Source organism: Equus caballus, chromosome X (genome assembly GCF_041296265.1).
Source record: "Equus caballus isolate H_3958 breed thoroughbred chromosome X, TB-T2T, whole genome shotgun sequence".
NCBI lineage: Eukaryota > Metazoa > Chordata > Mammalia > Perissodactyla > Equidae > Equus > Equus caballus.
This window is the reverse complement of record NC_091715.1, coordinates 130,801,760-130,822,481: the sequence shown is the minus strand read 5'-3', so window position 1 is coordinate 130,822,481 and position 20,722 is coordinate 130,801,760.

Genomic DNA, 20,722 nt, shown 5'->3' with positions numbered 1-20,722 from the left:
AAGCTTGTTTTTTTCCCGTCCTGTGGCTTATAAACTTGCTGAGAAGTGGAAAAAGCTGAAAAAGTGATATTACGTGATGGTCCAAAATATATCAGCTCCTGATTAATGGAGAATTGGCCCTCCTTGCTGTTCAAATTAGGATGACCACCAAGTAGCCACATTATAGGGTTTTTTAAAATTTTCTTATTAATATACCCTGGAATTTCATGGTTTTTCCATAATTACCATGTATTACTTTTATAATAGAAGGAAATCAATTTAAGACACAATATGATAATCTTCTCACTATGTTCAATTTTTTCTTTCCCACCCTCATCTCCTCCATCCCCCAAGAGAAAAGGACACAACCTCCTGAGAGCTCACATTACCTACCACTCACCACAATAGGAGAATGGCTTAATAAAGGAGGATACATTTACTCATCAGGAGGTTACAGAGCCATTAATATGATCATTTTGAAGGCTGCAGAAACATGGAAGCATGTGTGTTTAACACAAAATGCTAAGTGAAAAATTCAGACCGAAAAATAATAGTTACCTAATGGTTGCAGTGATGTAGAAACTTATGCACATGGCTAAAAAGTCTTCGAAGATAATAGACAAAAATTAAAATATTTGTCATAGTTTGCAGGAACTATGCGTGGTTTTTCTTTTATCAAAATTGTCCTAAATATTTTTTATATCCTCTATTCATTTATAAATATTTCAAATGTAAAAGAAAGATAACTGTTTATTATATTGATTCCAATTATCCCAATGAAACATTTTTGTAATTTAAAAAATGCAATGTTTGATAATCCAGTATTAAATTAAGCAATACATATGTGATGATTTCGTGGATTCATTTTATGCAGAAATCAAAATTAGTGAAACATGGAGGCCAGCCCGGTGGCATAGTGGTTAAGTTCGTGCACTCTGCTTTGGCGGCTCAGGGTTTTCAGGTTTGGATCCTGGGCATGGACCTATACACTGCTTATCAAGCCATGCTGTGGTGGTATCCCACATACAAAATAGAGGAAGATTGGCACAGACGTGAGTTCAGGAACAGTCTTCCTCAAGCAAAAAGAGGAGGATTGGCAACAGATGTTAGTTCAGGGCCAATCTTCCTCACCAAAAAAGTAACAATAATAGTAATTAGTGAAACATAATGTCTTATGCTGTGCAACCTTCCATTTCACCTTCCATGGAAAAGAACATTTTCTTTGTTTTCAGTATATCTGAGTAGGGGCTGATTGTTTGTGGAGTACTTCATATTTATGAATTTTCGAAAAATAAATTAAGTGACTGAACATGAAGATGCAAGGCTTTTGCCTAATTTTTTATTGTTGTTTTCCCCTTGAGGACTTTAAATACTCTAAACAATCCACCTGAAAATAATAGAGGCAAACATGACTAACCTTGAAAAGATCAAATCTCAGATCAAATTATTATTTGTTCTCAATATTATCAGACGTGGTTTAATTGCAAATGAAAAAAGACAAGGACTTATGAGTCCCATTTTCCAAATTATCACTAGCTTTTCTCCTGTCTCTGTGATCTTAGTGCATATTTTTTGGCCCTTATTTTTCTCTACTGGCACTGCAAATAACAAGAAATGGATGCCCTTTTAGTGTAATTTACTATTTGGAAAGAGTCATATGGTAATATCTCTATTAACAAGGAAGCTATGTGCCAGACCCGCATTTTGCTGCCAGAAACCTCATTACCAAAGGTAGAGATAATACCCAGGATGAAAGAATGAATCTAGAGTATGAATTCCCTCCCTGGGTGCCCCTGAAAAACATTCCTCACTTCTCATCTAACTCAGACCATATCTCCTCAGCCTCTTGACAAGGTGGGGAGGAGGCAATGACTTCTACTTTGGCACAGTTTCACACCCACCAGAGATCTCAAGCTGAGAGTCCCTTTTCCCCTAATTGCCACCACACTAACCCAGCTACAAACTGATTGGTGTTTCCCCCAATGCCCTCAGTGCCCAGAAAGACTGTGTAAAAAGATGCTTTCTTCCCTCCTTTATTCATTCACTCACTCAACAAATATCTATTGAGCCACTACCACGTGTCACGTTGTCAGATGTGGATCCAGGTTTTCTGAGTCTTAAGGTTTATACAATTTGTAGGGCTGTGTTTAAGAAAAAGAATACCAAAAATATGGTAATAAAATAAAAATTAGGTAATAAAATGGATATTTCCTTAGAGTTTGGAAATAACAATATATCACAAATTTTTAAAAGCTGAAACAGCACAAACATTACAAAATCTGTATAAATAACAATATTTATATTAACTGCTTAACACATATCTAAAACATTTTTCCTACTTTTTAAGCTATGTACCCTTTAATCATCTCTTCATATGGCAATGACTTCATAATGTACATTTCCATACAGAAAAAGAAAGATAGAGGCCGACCCGTGGTCAAGTGGTTAAGTTCACGCTCTCCACTTTGGCGGTCCAGGGTTTTGCCAGTTCAGATCCTGGGCGCAGACATGGCACTGCTCATCAGACCATGCTGAGGCTGCATCGCACATACCACAACTAGAAGGACCCACAACTAGAATATACAACCATGTACCGGGGGGCTTTGGGAAGAAAAAGGAAAAAAAAATAAAATCTTAAAAAAAAAAGAAAAAGAAAGATAATTCAATCTTTCCTTTAGTGTGATTGATCAAAATTTGTTTTTATTATTGATAGTTTAGAAAAGTTTCTTTCATCATCACAATTCTTTATAAATAATATCATGTAAACTTATAGTTTTTTAGTGAAAGTAGGAGGAAAACTCTTTCAAGTTTTTCTCATATATGATCTGTAAGATTTGGAAGAACTTGCTACAGACTACCTCCTGGTTCTGTAGATTTCAACTTTGTTTCTCCTGGATCAACCACTTACTTTCAATGATGGGTACCATGGGACACATTCATATCAGGATATGACTACTGGGCCTGCACTTTCATGTCATGGTACCAAGTGAGAAGGCACAGTGAGTGGTAGTGTAAGCCATTCCTACCCCTGACAGGTAACAATAACATAATTATACCTCCAGGTGACTGCAAATAACATAAATATATTCCATTAGACTTCAACTAAATGTATCCTTGCTTCTATAAAGTTTCAGTCATACAAGATGAATAAGTCCTAGAGATCTACTGTACACCATAGTGTCTATAGTTAATAATACTATGTTGTATACTGGAAAATTTGCTCAGGTAGATCTTATGTTAAGTATTTTTATCGCACTAACACAAAAATAATAATAAATAAAGAGGGAGGGAGGAAGCTTTTAGAGGTGATGAATATGTTTATGGTATAGATTGTTGTGATCATTTCACGGGTGTATACTTCTCTCCAAACTCAAGTTGTACGTACACATTAAATATGTACAGCTCTTTGTATGTCAATCATACCTCAATAAAGCGTTTTAAAAAAATGTATCCTCACTTCAACTTCCCCTTAGCCCAATTCCCAAAATGCCTGAAGCCACTCAGATGCCACTCTACAAGAAGAGAGGGTCATGAAGAGGGAGTCAAAATGGAAAGAGACTGGTCTTAACCATTTTCAAATTTCTCAAAACCATAAGACCACATGAACACATTGTCTTGGGAGGGACCATGTAAATGATGGGCCCTGAAGCTCATTCCTAATTTGCTTTATGGTAAATCTGCTACTGCTTATTGTATATATAAAATTTCCTATCTCTGTCCACTGAGAGGGCCTAGAAATGTTAACATCCCAACAGCAATGAGCACACCTATTTCCCAGACCTTGATGCTTTAAATAGCATTCTCCAATAAATGGAGAGAAATGGCTGATTGTAGGTCTCTGAAAGAGAAAAGCACAAGATGAGTCTGGAATATCTTGCTGTGCCAGAAAGTAAGAAAGTGTCCCAAAAATGATGGGGGCATCTCAAAAGAACACAGAAGTCAACTTGAAGTGGTTCCTATTGACCAAATCTGAGATAATTTGAACATCAAAATAAGTAATGATAGTAAGATATTATAACTCACCTTATAAAATAGAAATTCAGGAGACTATAATTTTATAAATAAATTAATAGGGAAGAAAGGAAAGTTGTTCCTTATAGTAGAAGGCCAACTAATATACGTAGAAAGAAAAGTAGAATTAGAAGATCACCATTGGAACAGGATATTTACATAGTCTCAAAGTATTTCCCAACAAAATACTTATCTATAACAAAGGGAAAACAGAAACTTTTCAGTGGAGAAATCTGGTAGATGCCACCTTAACCAGTGATTAAGGTTAACATCATTAGTAATGGGACAATTCTATTTGCCTATTAAATATGATACACTGACAAAAACACAACATTGCTCCTGTGGTATTTTTGCCAAAAAAATGCATAACTGAATCTATTCATAACGAAATATCAGACAGACCCAAACTGAGGGACAAAGCGACTGTATTGTACTTTAAAAATGCCTAGGTCATGAAAAATGAGGAAAAACTGAGAAACTGTTCTAGATTGAAGGAAACTAAAGAGATGTGAAGCTAAATGTAACATGTGATCCTGAATTGGATCCCAAACCAGAAGAAAAAATATATTTTATTCGTTGACAAATTGATTGCTATAAAGGACATTATTGGACCATTGGTGAAATTCAAATGGAGTCTGTGGATTAGATGGTAGTATTGTATAAATGTTAATTTCCTGATTTTGTTGGTACCACCATGATTATACAGAATAGTACCCTATCTTTTAGGAAATACACACTGAAATATTTAGGGGCATTGGGCATCATGTTTGCAACTTATTCTCCGTTGGTTAGGAAAAAATAATAAGATGTCTATTTATTTGAAGAGAGAATGGTAAAGCAAATGTGAATAATTTGGGAATCAGAGTGAAAAGTATATCAGAGCATTTTGTACTATTCTTGCAACGTTCCTGTAAGTTTGGGATTATTTTACAATAATAATTTAAGAAGAAAACAGCTGGATGCACATTGTAAAATATTACATTAAGGAGTGGGCTGTCCACTCAATCAAACTAGTATACTTTAAACACTACTGCACGTAGCTCATTAACTACTTTGAGTGGTGAAAGACCTCAAGGAAAACCATTCAGAACATAAAGGATCTTAACATAATTATAAGGGTTAGTGTAAAAATATTGTTCCCCTCTTGACCAACTCTTAATCATACAGAATTTCTCCAAGCACATTTCTTTTAAAGATTGGCCCTGAGCTAACATCTGTTGCCAATCTTCCTTTTTTTCTTCTTCTTCTCCCCAAAGCCCTCCAGTACACAGTTGTATATTCTGGTCATAGGTCCTTCTATTTCTTCTATGTGGAACGTCGCCTCAGCATGGCTTGATGAGCAATGCCAGCTCCACGCCCAGGATCCAAATCAGTGATACCCTGGGCTGCCAAAGCAGAGCGTGCAAATTTAACCGCTCGGCCACCAGGCCAGCCCCCATTTCTAGAGTGTAAAGCGAGCCATATCTATTTCTACAAATCAACCATGTCAATTAGCCCTGAGCTAGAGGTACTGGGTTTATTAAGTGAACAATGGAGGCAGGTTAAAGATACTAATAAAAAATTGAGAATGTGATTGTATCAGTAGTATTGGCATTCACTTCCAATGTTCATTGACAGTAGTCTTAAAAAGGAAGTCAAAAAGTCTCTGTTAAATACGTAAATATATAAAAATCGATCTGAAAGGCTGCCGATAAGTCTTAAGTATCTAGGAGAAAAGAGCTACAAAATACCAACTAATGATTTTGTGACTATTGTCATTATGCTCATTAATAATTTTCTCAAGAACGTGATTGAATTACCTCTGCAGTGTGTCCAAGTGAAATGAGGCAAGGAAGACAAGAAAATACTGTTTAGGGATTTTTCTTTGGGTTATGGAAACAAACATCTAAGATCAGAGAGCAGTTAGGGACCTCATATCAACCCTTGGTAAGATGCCTGACTTGTAAGGATATTGAGGATATAAGGGTCGAGAGGGCTCCACCTAAGAGATTATGTCTGCTATAGAAACTTGATTTTACAGAAACTGGTTAGTAGCAGAGTTAGGGCTTCAAACACAGTCCTTCCCAATCCCAAATCTAGCCTTCTTTCTATCCCACCACTCTGCCTTTCTGATGCAAATAAATTCCTTTCACAAATCAAAGGTTTCCTATAGAAACCTGTGGCACCTACAGAAAAATTTTAATTTCCCATGCCCTGTGTAGAAGCTGGCACATGTACTAAGCAGTGACAGTTAACATGAGCACTGTTATTAAAGAAAGTGTTTATGCCACTTCTTTCCTACCTTGTTGAATGTTTACTCCCCAAGTCTCAATAAAACAAAGCTAAACAGAACCACCACCTGTTTCCGGGATTCAAGTTGGAAGGACTATTACCAATGAGCAACATCAACAGAAACCTTAAGATCTTCTTTGAACACATCACTCATCCAAGCCATATTATACAGAAAATCAGAGTCTTTTGTATAGGAGAAAAATCTCTGTGAGAAATATGCAGAGGAATCATTTGATTTCTTTGCATCTGCCCTCCTGGTGGGAGGTATCAGACCTTGGGTAGCCCAAGAAGCTATAGGAAGCATATTACAGAGTTTAATTTATTCAAAGAAAATCAGAATCAACTAATCAGAAGGAAGGGAAAAATGCATTAATTAAACAGCTTTACTCATGCAGAAAAGCTGCCAGCATGAGCATTTCAAATTACCTGGGCACACCTAATGCATTCGCATTTGCTCGGGAGAAATGCGTTCTGCCCTACAAAGCCACGAACATTTCATAATTCCATTTGAGCGAATAACAAAAGGGAATTGACAGCTAAGAACCACCTTCCACACTTGGGGGCTATAGCCTTTTCCTAGGAATTTTTAGCTCATGCAGAAACTCTCTTCTTGACTAGATGTGGAGAGAGGAAGTTTAAAGTCTTCTGTAAAGTAAAAGCCTAAAAAAGAATCCTCCTCCTCTGCAAGCCCCCAACAAAGGAGGTGGGGCCTTTACTGGCAGGAGGCTAACAGCATTCCTTTGTTAGATATTAACATAAAATAAGGCAGTAGAAATGGATGTCCATCAACAGAATTAGAAGGAACTAAGTAAGTTTTAAGAACAAAAGGTTTACTTCTTTAAATTACAGGAGTTGAGAAACAGCTGGAAATGCAATTTCTTTCCCAGAGTAAAAAACTACAGAACAGTTCAGTGTAATTATGTTGCAATATAATTTTATTATTTCAGAATGAATGTGTATAATCATTCTAATTAAAATAACCCTATAGGCAATAGTTAAACATGCATATTTATATGTATATTTATCTTAACTTTTTTCAATTTAGCTTACCAAATAGCAGAATTTTTTATTTTGATATTTACTCCTGAGAAAGCTTTCCAATATGACATTCAATCATATGATATTAACCAATGAGATCTACCTTTAAAATATTTTAAAGATGCCTTATGCTTTCTATCGCTTTACTTTTTCGCATCACATTTTTCCATTCCATTTTACACAATATGCTACAATTACTAGTAGAGTTTATTACTCTGGATGTTTACAGTTGAGAAAAACAGAAATGATCATTAGAAAACTTCTCAGAAGTTTCCATTCCACCTCAGAGAGGAAAACGTCAATTTGAAATCCGAAAGAACTATAATAAAACATAAGAAATACCCAACTTTGGTTTATTTAATAGATAATACATGAGATCTACCCAACTTTGGTCTAATTTAACGCATAATGCATGTGGTGTTATATTCAAAGAGGGAAAACTTGTGTTTGCTGTCAAAACAGCAGGCATATGAGGTAGGAAACAAATTAGATAGATAGATACAGCAATATAGATATAGATGTATTTCCGTAAAGTATGTGATTTGTCACATAGCTTATGAAAATATCCTGTAGTTTTGCCTAACATGCCTTATCTGTGCAAACTTGGGATCAAGCTTCTAACCAGATTGATTGTCTCAGATCTGCGTGTAAAAATGCAGGTTAAAATGATCAAGGCTGAACTGTCAATACATATGCAGGACATTTCCTCTGGACCAAAAAGACTAATAGAAGAGAAGTTAGGCCAAAAGTGTGTATGTACTGCATTGCAGAGGCCTGAGAAAAGCCTTCCTTCCAGAGGCGAATGTTTTTGGAAACTCAACTGTTTTCTTTTCACACGGTCTGATCACATTTTATGAAGCTCTTTCATGCATCTTCACTCCTCTAACCAAAATAAACTGCTTTTGTGGAACATCTTTCCATGAATTCCTTTGAATGCAGTCATCATTTGTGGTAGATAACAGACAGTAATTTCAAACACTAAAGGGCTTAAAGCAAGTGGCTGCTGAAATCGCAAACACCTTGACAAGGTACGGCTGACTTTCTAGCCTATGTTTCAACTTATTTAGGATCTTCACCTGGAAATGTTTATCAATTAAATGTATTAGGGTATAAATTACTGGGAAGACAGGTGTGTGAAATATAAATGAAGGCTGAATATTTAGTTTTAAATATCCTGATAAAAGAAACTACAAAGACGTGTCATTGATCTAATCAATACTTGTTTGCACATTCCTTAGAGCTATGCTTGAAGCATAATAGGATTTCTAAGGCCAAAACAACAAAAGGTGTAAACTGCCTTTTCAATTGCAAACTTTGTTCACTTATTCCACCAGTAAAAGAATGCAAATCTTAAGTCATTTTTTGTTAACTGACATTAAGTCTTTCTCACTAAACTTTTTTTCGAAGAGACAAAGGTAAAGTTCAGAGTAAAGTCAAGCTTCTCCCCCTGAAAAAAAGACAGTTTAAAGAAATTTCACTAAATCATTCCTGTCAATTAGGACCTGCCATTTAAATTTATTCTAGCGCTTGAGGTATTTTAACATACCAACAGGTACGTATAATCCAGGAAGATAGATATGGGTATTTAAGAATCTCAACAGTATTTTCCATAAATGTTTGTGACGCAAATATAAGTCAAATGATAGCAATATCTTTCATGAGTTTGCGCAAGCCAAAATATCCATATACTTTGATGTAATTTTCTAGTAAATATTTACCTAAAAATATAATGGGAGAATTAAGATATTTCACTCACTGCGATAATTATTTCTAAAGAACAAAGTAAGTGTTCAATAGTAGGTACTCAATAAAATTTGAATAAATGGCCAAATGGTCAACGTGAAGAAGAGAGGGGATTCAGCAGACAGGAGAAACAAGGGAAAGGCAAAAGTGGAAAAGAGGCAGAGAAGAGGAGAGGAAAATGATATGTGTAACCACAAATTTGATCATTTCTCTCAACTATTTCAAAAGATTATTTCAAGTTTAAAAAAATGTGATTTTATTAGTGTTGAATTCAATCCCTAATTTATATATACACGTCATTTTAAAATGTACTACAGATATCCAAAAAGTTGATATTAGTACAAAGTCAACAATTTTTACCCACGTAGACTGTACCAAATTGTACAGGCTGTTTATGTGGATTCCTCCCTCTTACTCGCACTCCAGGGCTTTATCTGTAACCACTTCTAAGCCCCAAATTGTACTACCTTAGTTAATTCAGAAGTTAATTTATCTGTCCCAGATTGGAGACCAAGGAGATGTGAAAATGTCAGAAAGGAAACGTTCTCCTCTATCCTCTTAAGATCACTCCTTGAAGGCCTGTGAATTAAACTAACAAAAGAGAGATTAACAAGAGAAAAAGCATACAATCTTTATTACTATTTTACATGCACAGGAGTTCACAGAAAAGAAATGAAACTCAAGGAAGTGGCTAGACTCTAGAGATTATATACCATTTTAACAACAGAAAGAGGGTTTAGGCTTCAAGGACCAACAAATTGTGAGGAAGTGCCTAGGAAATATATAGGGGAACTAATGGAAGATAAGGGTTATTTTAGTAAGGCTTGTTTATGCAGCCTCATCTCAGTGCTGACTTTCTACCTCTGACGATGAGTCACTCTCCTCTTACTGATACAGGAGAGGGGGACACCATTCCAAAGAGAAATTTATGCCCTGCTTTTAGGCAGATAAATGGAGGGCAGAGAACTCTTCCCATACTTGTTGATTCTCCGTTACCTTCAGCTCAAAATAATCCTTATTCCAAAGTAGCATAATATGGGGTGGCATATCCTGATCCCCTTCAACAACCAAATGCAATGTGGGTTCGGAAATTGGATTCTGGACCAGAGAAAGGACATTAGCGAGACAACTGGAAAAATTTGAATGTCTACATGTGCCCTGTGCAATACAGTCATGGCTAGCTACATGTGGCTATTGAGCATTTGAAATGTGCATAGTGCAAAGTGACATATGTTCTAAGTGAGAAATACACACTGGGTTTTCAAGACATATTATAAAAAGATGTAAAATATATTAACATTAATTTCATCTGTTTCCTTTCACTGTTTAAAATATGGCTGCTAGAATATTTGAAGTTACATATGTAGTTTGCCTTATATTCCCACTGGACAAGGCCGGACTAGAAATTCATGCTAAGGAGTTTGTACTTTGCCCTGGTTAGCCATTGCACATCCTTGAGGAGGAATATGAGATTGGTGTTTGGGGAGAATAGTCTGGCTATGGCCTACAGGATGGCCTGGAGAGGAAGCCATATTAACTGGCAGCATATTGTGGGAGTCCAGGAGGGAGGTGATACAGTTCTGGACTAAGGTTGTAGCTGCGGGGATGGAGAAGGATATAATCAAGAGATGCCCAGCTCCTCCTAGACCCCCAATCCCTTCAAGAAAAGGGAAGAATGACTCCAGGGGTTATCAAGAGATCATCAGGGCTGCCATTCTCACCACAGGCCAGGGAAGAAGGCTAGTTCATCCTAGGTTTCAAAGGGTAGGGCTGCCTCTCCAGATTGGCAGGACAGAATGACCCTGCCCAGTGCCTCAGGGGAAGGCCCTTGCAGATAGCCTCAGTGCGCCTGTCCCCCACCGAGCCATGGGGGTGACGCTGCCACTGCAGTGGTCTTGGATGGCAGAGCATTGGACAAAGGGGATAATTCTCAAGCCTTAAGAGCTCATGGAATTTGCCTTGCAAGGGTTTGGACTTGCTTAGAAACTGTCACCCCTTTCTTCCTTCCAATTTCTGCCTTCCAATATCTACCCTATGCTTGTCCCACCACTAAATTTTGGAAACACATAACTTGTTTGGTTTCACAGGTTCATAGCTGGAGAAGAATTTTGTCTCGAGATGAATCATACCTTGAATCTCCTTCATATCTGATTTAGATGGTATTTGGATAAGACTTTGGACTTCAGACTTTAAGGTTGATAGTGGAACGACTTAAGATTTTGGGGACTGTTGGGACGGAATGAATGTGTTTTACATGTGAGAAGAAATAAATTTGAGGGGCCAGGGGTGGAATGTTATGGGCTAAATGTTTGTATCTCCTTGAAATTCATATGCTGAAGCCCTATGCCCCAATGTGATGGTATTTGGAGGTGAAGCCTTTGGGAGGTGATTAGATTTAGATGGGGTCATGAGCATGGGACCGTCATGATGGGATTAGTGTGTTTATAAGAAGAGGAAGAGAGAGAGATATCTCTTTCCAAGAGGACATACCAAATAAAAGCCATGAGAGGACATAGCGAGAAGGCAGCTGTCTACAAAGCAGGAGGAGGGCCCTCACCAGACACCAAATCTGCCAGCACCTTGATCTTGGACTTCCCACCCTCCAGAACTGTGAGAAATAAATTCCTGTTGTTTAAGCTGCCCAGTCTATGGTATTTTGTTATAGCAGCTTGAGCAGAGTAAGAAACCAGTTAAATTGTCAACTCCTTGAAGATAGGTACTATGTTATAACTTTTTCTATACTCATATAAATCCTAGAAGAATGCTGGGCATAAAGTAAATTTTCCCCAAAAGCTTCTCAGTTGACAGCATGATTATAACACACATTGTCTTCTGTAAATTAGGGTTATGGCCTAAATCTATTTGTTTGTAACCACCGCTTCAAAACCTAAAATACTCTCATGGTTGATATCACAAATAGGCACAATATTTGAATTGTTCTCACAAATGTTTGCTTGATATAAAAGAACCAAATGGAAGCTTACACACGATTGGACACTTGTCATCAGGTTCTGGTCCTTGCTCCACTACTTACTAGCTTTGTGATTTGGGGCAAGTCATGTAAACTCTTAGATGTGGCATTCTCATCTATAAAATGAGGCTCACCTATCTCCATGGTTGTTGTGGAGATCAAATGTGGTAATATAGCACATACCTAAAGGCATTAGACTTTTGCAATCAGAGAGACCTAGGTTTGAATGCAGGCTCTGCCAATTACTGGGTATGTGATCTTTATCAAATTACTTAACTTATTTGTATCTCAATTTACTTATTTGCAAATATAGGCACAATAATATCTAAATCTCAGTGTTACAGCAACTTGAAGTATAAGATATTGACTTGAGGTATATAGACTTGAGGTATGTCTATATAGGCATGTCTACATAGAGATGACTTCAGGAGCTTAGCATATTGCCAGAGATATTGATGTCACTCAGTAAGTGATGGGTATTATGAATATGATCAAAGTTCCATGAACGTGTGATTATTATTCATTATCAATATTCAAAAAATTGTTTGATATGGAACCAAATGACTGACTATTCTGGGCATACTGCATCATTGACTCATCTCCACTGAATTCAAAAGAAAGTCTTCAATGTTAAAGTTTGCAAGCGTTTATAGGATTGGAATAGTGATCAAAAAAATGAACTCCATCTTTACACATAAAATCCTTACTTGTTATTTTTAAAGATTATTTTACTTGGAACTTTGAGAATCAAAATAGTTCTTCTAGATTGTTTATATGTCTTTCTAGCTTTAAGAGAGTTTAAATTGATTCCAGGAAAGAATATGATTTAATGTGAGAAATTAAACTCTGTATTTATAGTCTGGGAAGGATCGTCTATATGATCCTAACTCATCAAGTCGTAGAAGAGTGGAATGTATTATTTGGAAGGGCTATGAGGGATCATCTGCCAAACTCCTCATTTTACAGACGGGGAAATTTTGGCCTAGAAAGGAGAAATAATGCAAAGTTATTTAGCTTGTGAAAAGCACCAGGACTAGAACCTCCCTCTCCCAATTGTGAAGACTGACTTCTTTCCATTGCATTATCTCTTACTGCAAAAGACATCATTCATTCTTCAGGACTGTATATGACATAAGTGAAGAGATTTAGGAAAAAATCTTTAAATGTGTAACTTGATCTTGAACATACCCCGAAAATCTTGATTCTTTAGCCAGATCCCATATGCTCATGAACAGTCAGTCATTGGACCAAACCTATAAGAAGGAAATAAAACTGAGATCAATGCAACTGAACCTCCCCCCCAACACACACACACATCTCTCTCAACTGAATTATATAACATGGTGTGCAGGTCTTGTAAGGAACTTATCCCAAATCATTTATTCTGGCTATCAAATCCATGTGATAGTGATGAATCAAATGTCTTTAGAGGATTGTGCATAAACTCCTAGCACAGAGGCAGACTCCAGATTTCTCATCATTAAATCAGCAATTATATCAGTCACCTACCTACATTTATATTATTGAGTCCGTCCAATTAGCATTTTTTCACTAGAACCCAAGCTCCATGAGAGCAGATTTTGTCCATTTTGTTTAATGCTGCAATGCCTAGAACAATGTCTGGATTTTACGAAAAGAAAAGCAGGCGGTATTTTCTGAGTCTCAATTTTTATATTTATATCTTCTTCTTATCATGACTTAATTCAATAATATTAAAAGTGAGGCTATAATGTAATTTTTGCATAAAAATTAGTGAAGTATCCAAGATGGCATTACATGCTAGAGATTTTCTCATGAGCTTCTTGACTCCTCATAGCAGCTATAGAGATTTTTTCAGAAATTTCTTAAGACTTAGTACTTTTATGACCCTTGAACAGAAACTCCAATCAATGTGGAAGCGGGTCTAGAGGCTAAATGTCCATAAACTCACACCTTTACCCGAGAACATTTTACCTGTCTCTTTAAACAGTGAAACTAGTAATTAGAGAAAATGTCTAATCGTGTCTTTTATATAGCACCTTATTATATCAGGCAATGAATTCTAAATGAATTCTAAATGAAGTCAAATGAATTCTAAACATGAAGCAATAGAATGTTTAGTAAAACCATGAAACATCCATAGAATGCAAATAGTATTTATAAATAAGGGTTTTAGTTCTTTTTCTTTTTTCTGGCACCTGAAATTACTAATGTGACCAATCTCATATAACCCCATCATATTTAAACTAGAAGCATAAGATAGAATAAAGGGAAGATTACTAAAAGAGAGCAGTACTTAGGATGGAGACTGGAAGGTAGCGGCGGGTAGCGGGTGGAGAGATGGGAGGAACAGCTTTGCAAGTGGTTCATAAATAATAGACTGCCTCTCATCTGACAACATATAAGAATAAAAAAAAAGTAATGCATTTTGTTATTGTTTAGAAATGGGATGAAATTTTAAAATGTTTCCAATGAGCAATTTCGCCCTCACATTAGTACTCTGGGGACCGCTAGGGATTCTCTTTTGTCTCTTCCTGTTGCCTTGAATGGTGATCAGCAACGCATGATCAGCCAAGTGTCATCAGCTCTAATACTATCATCATATGCCAGCCAGAGGGGGTGTGAAAAGGGAAATGGGATTTGCCACTGCAAATGCCATCTCGACTAATAAATATCTGAGACACACCAGGACAAAACAAATTCTCTCTTCTTCTTTCTGCATGTACGTTGCCTCTTGGGTTGCATTACTTGTATAATAAACCTTCTTTTAGAGCCTGTTGTGTTTCCAGGCAGCTGACAAGCAGAATAAACCTCCCAAAAAGGGGTCATGTTAATCACTGTTTCAAACAGCGATCTAAAAATGCATTCTAACATGCCTTTGCAAAGGTATAATTCAAATGATTACCTCATGGGTTCCAAAGGGGAATCAGGTGGTGTCCTGTTTCCATAGCACTCAATTTCACAACATTTTGCAAAACTGCTCTGTGTGATGTCTTCCTTCAAGAGTAGCAATATCACAGTCATAACTTTCTAAATTTGGATCTGCAGTAATGACAGACTTTGAATGAATGCTTTCCTATAGTATGGGAAAAAGCACAAGTTCAACAAATTAGACTTTTCCTAGCTTTAAGCTCTAAGCTATCCTAAGGTGACTCGTCTTCCTTCTGATCTAGGCGAATACCTAGCTTTTGACCGGACTGGAAGGTCAGAATTCACTCTGTTTTCTACATTTAGCTGTTTTGAATATTTTTACAATGATCATTTTTATAATAAAAAAATTAGAGAATGTATATTTTGAGAATATATATCTATGTGTATGCATTACTCTTTGCTATTATAGAATCCTGTCTGAAAGAGGCAAGAATGACAGTGAAGAGACATGAGTTCAAATTCAAAGTCTGCCGATAACTAGCTTTGTGACCTTTGACTTGTTTATTAAACTTTCCAAACTCAAATTTCCTGATCTGATAATAAAAAGATCTCTAAGGACTTCTCCAGCTTAAAAAAAAAAAGGCAAATAACTTCTGGACAAATTAGGGAATTTGTGCACTAAATGTTGAATTTCCAGGTGCACTCTAACCTGAAATTTAAAGATATTTGATATTGTGTGTTTATTATTTAGGAATAAAAAACTGTTTCATATTCAGTTATTTCAAAAGCATCATAATTCAATTTCATCATCAAGTAATTGGGAATTCAAGGAGAATTTTTTTCTACCCTTTTTACTTTGTTCTATCTAAAATGGCAAAATTAAAATGAGTATCATTGACGGGGCGGGCCCGCGGCCGAGTGGTCAAGTTCGTGCACTCCGCTTTGGCGGCCCAGGGTTTCACCAGTTCGGATCCTGGGCACAGACACAGCACTGTTCATCAGGCCATGCTGAGGTGGCGTCCCACATGCCACAACTAGAGGGACCCACAACTAGGTTGTACAACTATGTACTGGGGGGATTTGGGGAGAAAAAGCAGAAAAAAAAAGATTGGCAACAGTTGTTAGCTCAGGTGCCAATCTTTAAAAAAAAAATGAGTATCATTGAGATCCACAATTTCTGCTCAGAAATTATTATCATACAAAAATTTTTTCCTCATCAGAATATTTTCCAACACTTTCTTGTTAGAAATTGTATGTGTAAAAGAAGCTTAACCAAACTATGAAGCAAACTATTATGTTTTTTTTGTAAGATTTTATTTTTAAACCCAGGCTGCCAAAGTGGAGCACACCAAACGAAACCACTATGCCACAGGGCTGGCCACTTAAATATTTTATTTTATAGTAAAACTCCATTCTCCTAAATCTGTCCTCTTGTGTTTCTATATGTTCAGCATGCCTATTCGCCTTTAGTTCTCTGTCCAGTGTCTGGTAATGTAGCCAGAAGATCTAACCAGGTATTGATTAAAGCCAATAAGTTCCAAGAAAGCAAAGCAAAAGTAGCCTCTCAAACATTATCTCTTAACCTAAATAGCGAAAATATGTCTGTATCACATAACAGGCAAAATGTGGCTGGTATTTATGATTTTTATTTATTTTTTTTTTTTTGAGGACGGTTAACCCTGAGCTAACATCTGCTGCCAGGTCTCCTTATTTTTTTATTTTTGCTGAGGAAGACTGGCCCTGAACTAACATCTGTGCCCATCTTCCTCTACTTTATATGTGGGACGCTGGCCACAGCATGGCTTCACAAGTGGTGCATAGGTCCCCACCTGGGATCTGAACTGGTGAGCCCCAGGCTGCCAAAGTGGAATGTGCGAATTTAAGCCGCTATGCCACTGGGCCAGCCCCCCTCTATGATTTTTATTCTTGTACATATAAATAGGAGCAGTGACTAAAGACAATGAAAAAATAGATAAGTAGGACATCATCAAAATTATAAGCCTTTGTGCTTTGAAGGACACTATAAAAAAAGTAGAAAGATGGCTCCAGAATGGGAGAAAAATATTTGCAAATCATACATCTGATAAGAGACTTGTATCCAGAATATATAAAGAACTCTTACAACACAATAATAAAAAGATAAGCAACCTTATTTTTTAAATGGGAAAAGGAACTAAACAGACATTTCCCTAAAAAATATGCACAAATGGCCAATAAGCACGTGAATATATGTTCAACATAATCAGTCATTAAGGAAATGCAGATCAAAACCAATGAGCTACCACATCACATCCTCTAGGATGGCTTGAATCCAAAAGTCAAATAACATACAGAATAGTAGGTTTATCAATTGTAACGAAGGTACCACTTTGTGGAGGATGTTGATAATGGGGGAGGCTGTGCACGTGTGGGGCAGGGGATATTTGGGAAATCTCTGTACCTTCTCCTCAATTTTGCTGTGAACCCAAACCTGCTGTAAAAAAATAAAGTCTTTATAAAGAAAAAACAAACAAACAAAAAAGCCTGATAACAAAAAGTGTTGGTGAGGATGTGCAGAAATTGTGCACAAATTCTGTTGGTGGGAACATAACATCATGCAGCCAGTTCAGAAGAATCTGGCAGCTCCTCAAAAACTTAAACATAAAGTCACCATATGACCCAGCAATCCCATTCCCAGGTGTATATCCAAGAGAAAATGAAAACACACGCCCACACAAAAAACTAGTACACTCATGTTCACAGCAGCATTATTCATAATAGCCCAAAAGTGGAAACGACCCAAATGTCCACGAACCAATGAATGAATAAATGAAAAATGTGGTCCATCCATACAATGGAATATTATTCAGCCATAGAAGAAATGAAATACTGATACATGCTACAACATGAATGAACCTTGAAACATGCTAGGTGAAAGAAGCCAGTCATGAAAGACTACATATTGTATGAACCCATTTAAATGAAATGCCCAGAATAGGTAAATCTATAGAGACAGAAAGTAGATTAATGGCTACCTAGGGCTGGCCATGGGATAGGTATGGAGGAATGGGGAGTGACTGCTAAAGGTTATGGGGTTCTTTTGGAGTTGATGCAAATGTTAGAAAATTAGATAATGGTGATGCTTGCACAATGCTATAAACATACTAAAAACCATAGCATTGCACACTTTAAATGGGTGGATTTTACGGTATGTGAATTATGTCTCAATAAAGCTATTACAAAAAAAGTCTCCTGCAATGGCTTGACTAAATGTGGTATTAATGGTGATGGAGATAACTGGATGAATTTGAGAGATATTTCAGAGTAAAATCAACAGGACACGCTGATGAATTTGATGTGGAGGTTGAGAGAAAGGGAAATGTTAAGGATGACTCAAGCTTTTTGATTGCACAGTGGAGTGGATGGTTTTGGCATTCACTGTGATACCAAACATTGGAGGAGGAGCAAGTATGGGTGGACAATCATGAATTCATTCTCAGGCAAGTCGAATTTAAGATGTCCTTGAGATAACTAAGTGGAGATGTTGAGTTGCGCATAGGGACCTACAGCTCAGAGAAGAAACCTGAGTTAGGGATATAAATCTTGCAATCTGCAGCATAAAGATGATATTTTAAGTCTTGTAAATAGATTAAATCAAGGAATACGGAGTGAGATTGTAAGAGTATCTAGAACAGTGCCCTGATGAACTTCAATGCTTAATAGCCAAGTAGAGGAGGATAACCCTGCAATGGAGACCAAAAAATAGTGGCCAAACAAAACCAGGGAACTGTAGTGTCATAGAAGGCGAGGATAAAATGTATTCAAGAATGAAGAAATGATTGTCGGTCTCAAATTTTGCTGAGAGATTGAATACAATGGGGACTGAAAGGTATCTGTTAGGTTTAATGACCTGATGATCATTGGCAACCTTAGTGTGAGTTGTTTTAGTAGAGTGGTGTGGGTGGAAGCTTCGAGGACCACAGAGTCAAAAGACACACTATTGGGTTAGGGCTGGGGGCTGGGGAAGGAATCAGCCATAAATATCTAGGAAGAACACGTCATTGTGGAAAATGTCAGTGAGCTATTTACATATGATTGTAGAATTTCATATGCAAGGTCTTAGTACGGAAGCATCATATTTGTACACTTTCACGGGTTTATCATGTTAGAAACGCTGTGCTACAAAACAGCCCACAGACTACCTTGGGAGGCCTTTATAGCCCATTCATGTGCCTCAAGAGTATTCTGAGAAACATTGATCTATGTATCAAAATCACTGCTTGAAAAAAACAAAGTAAATTTAGTTATTGAAGCCCAAAGAGAAAAGTTATTTCTTTTCTTTGCGCCTTGGAGGCTTCAATTGTAAAATGATATAGGTGGACTAGGTTTTCACTGAGACCCCTTCCAGCACACTCACTTTATCAGCTTTATCTACATTTATTCCATGTATAAATAGGCACCTCTATACCCTCAGTGTTTTCACAGAACAACTTCCACTTCCTGCCCTAACAAAGACCTGGCTCTCTACAAAGACAATGAGCCTCACTATGCAACTCTCATCAACCAAAGCTGCTTGATCTCTAAACGTCCAAATTCTGGAATGGAGAGATGGGGTAGAGTAGCGAGCCAGCATCCTCTGCCTCCCTGTTGCCTTACCAGAGCATTGCTCCAGGTCATGAGAAGATCTTCTGCCCATAATGTTCACACCATCTAGAGATACCATCTTCTACTCCTCCCTGGTATGACTATTTATCCCCCTCTTGCACTTTCCCCTTCATTCACAGAGAACTCTGGCATGTGACTCACTGGCATCCTTTCTACCCCAATTTCTGACACTGCTGGCCAGTTGGAAAAGCCATCCCACATCCTAGATTCACATTCATTGGCTTACTCAGCTCTGATGGTCACATCCTGAATATTGCCATGGCTTCACTTTGAAATCATAAATTTGTATATTCCACTTTCTGACCAAGACCACTCATCTTCTCAACTAGGCCTTCCCCCTGGTCAAGCTCCAACTCTGCTCCTCCATACTTCCCCGTTCATGACTCTACCTTGTTACTTGCCAGATCATATTGAAACTATTTGTTAACATGTCTGTCTCCCATGAATACTTTGAAGCCAGGATCTGCTTCACTCACTCTGCAAACTTAGTGTCTGGCACACAATAAGCACTCAAATCTGAATGTTTCTGAGTAACTTTTATATTCAAAGCACTGTGCTTGGTATTTGAGGACCACCCAAAGCTGAGTGAAAATATGTTCTGCTTCCAAGATATCTAGAGATTAGTAGAAGACATAAGACAAAAACATTAAAAACTAAATTTCAAGGCAGAAAGTGAGAGGAACCTTAAGAAACACAAAAGCAAAAAGCTATGGGATTGCTAAGGTAATGGAAGCAGGGATGAAAGAACAGACGAGAGATGTTGTTTCTCTGAGGAGATCAGAGAAAGCTTCATAGAGGATGTGCCACCTGAGCTGGCCTGGAAGAATGGGCTAGGATTTGGATATATGATGACAGAGGCAGAAGAAATTCTAAGAGGGACCAGCATGAGCAAAGACAGCAAGCTAGGAAAGCCATAGCATATATCTGAGGAGCAACTGGGAGAAGAGGGTCCATAAAAGAGAAAGTGAAAGCAACTAAGTTGACCTAATTTTGGAGCAGCTTAACTAGCAATTTTGATGTTATTTTGGCAGTGGGTCGACCTAGGTACACTTCCTTGGTGTCTGATTTATCAATTAACCCTTAAGCTACATGCCTTTCTTCAAAAGAATATTTCAAGGATTAAAAAAACTTTGTACAAAAGCTTTTCATCCAAGATGATAGTTATTTATTATTCCTACCTAAGCTTACCTTTATTTTTATCAACACAGTCATTGT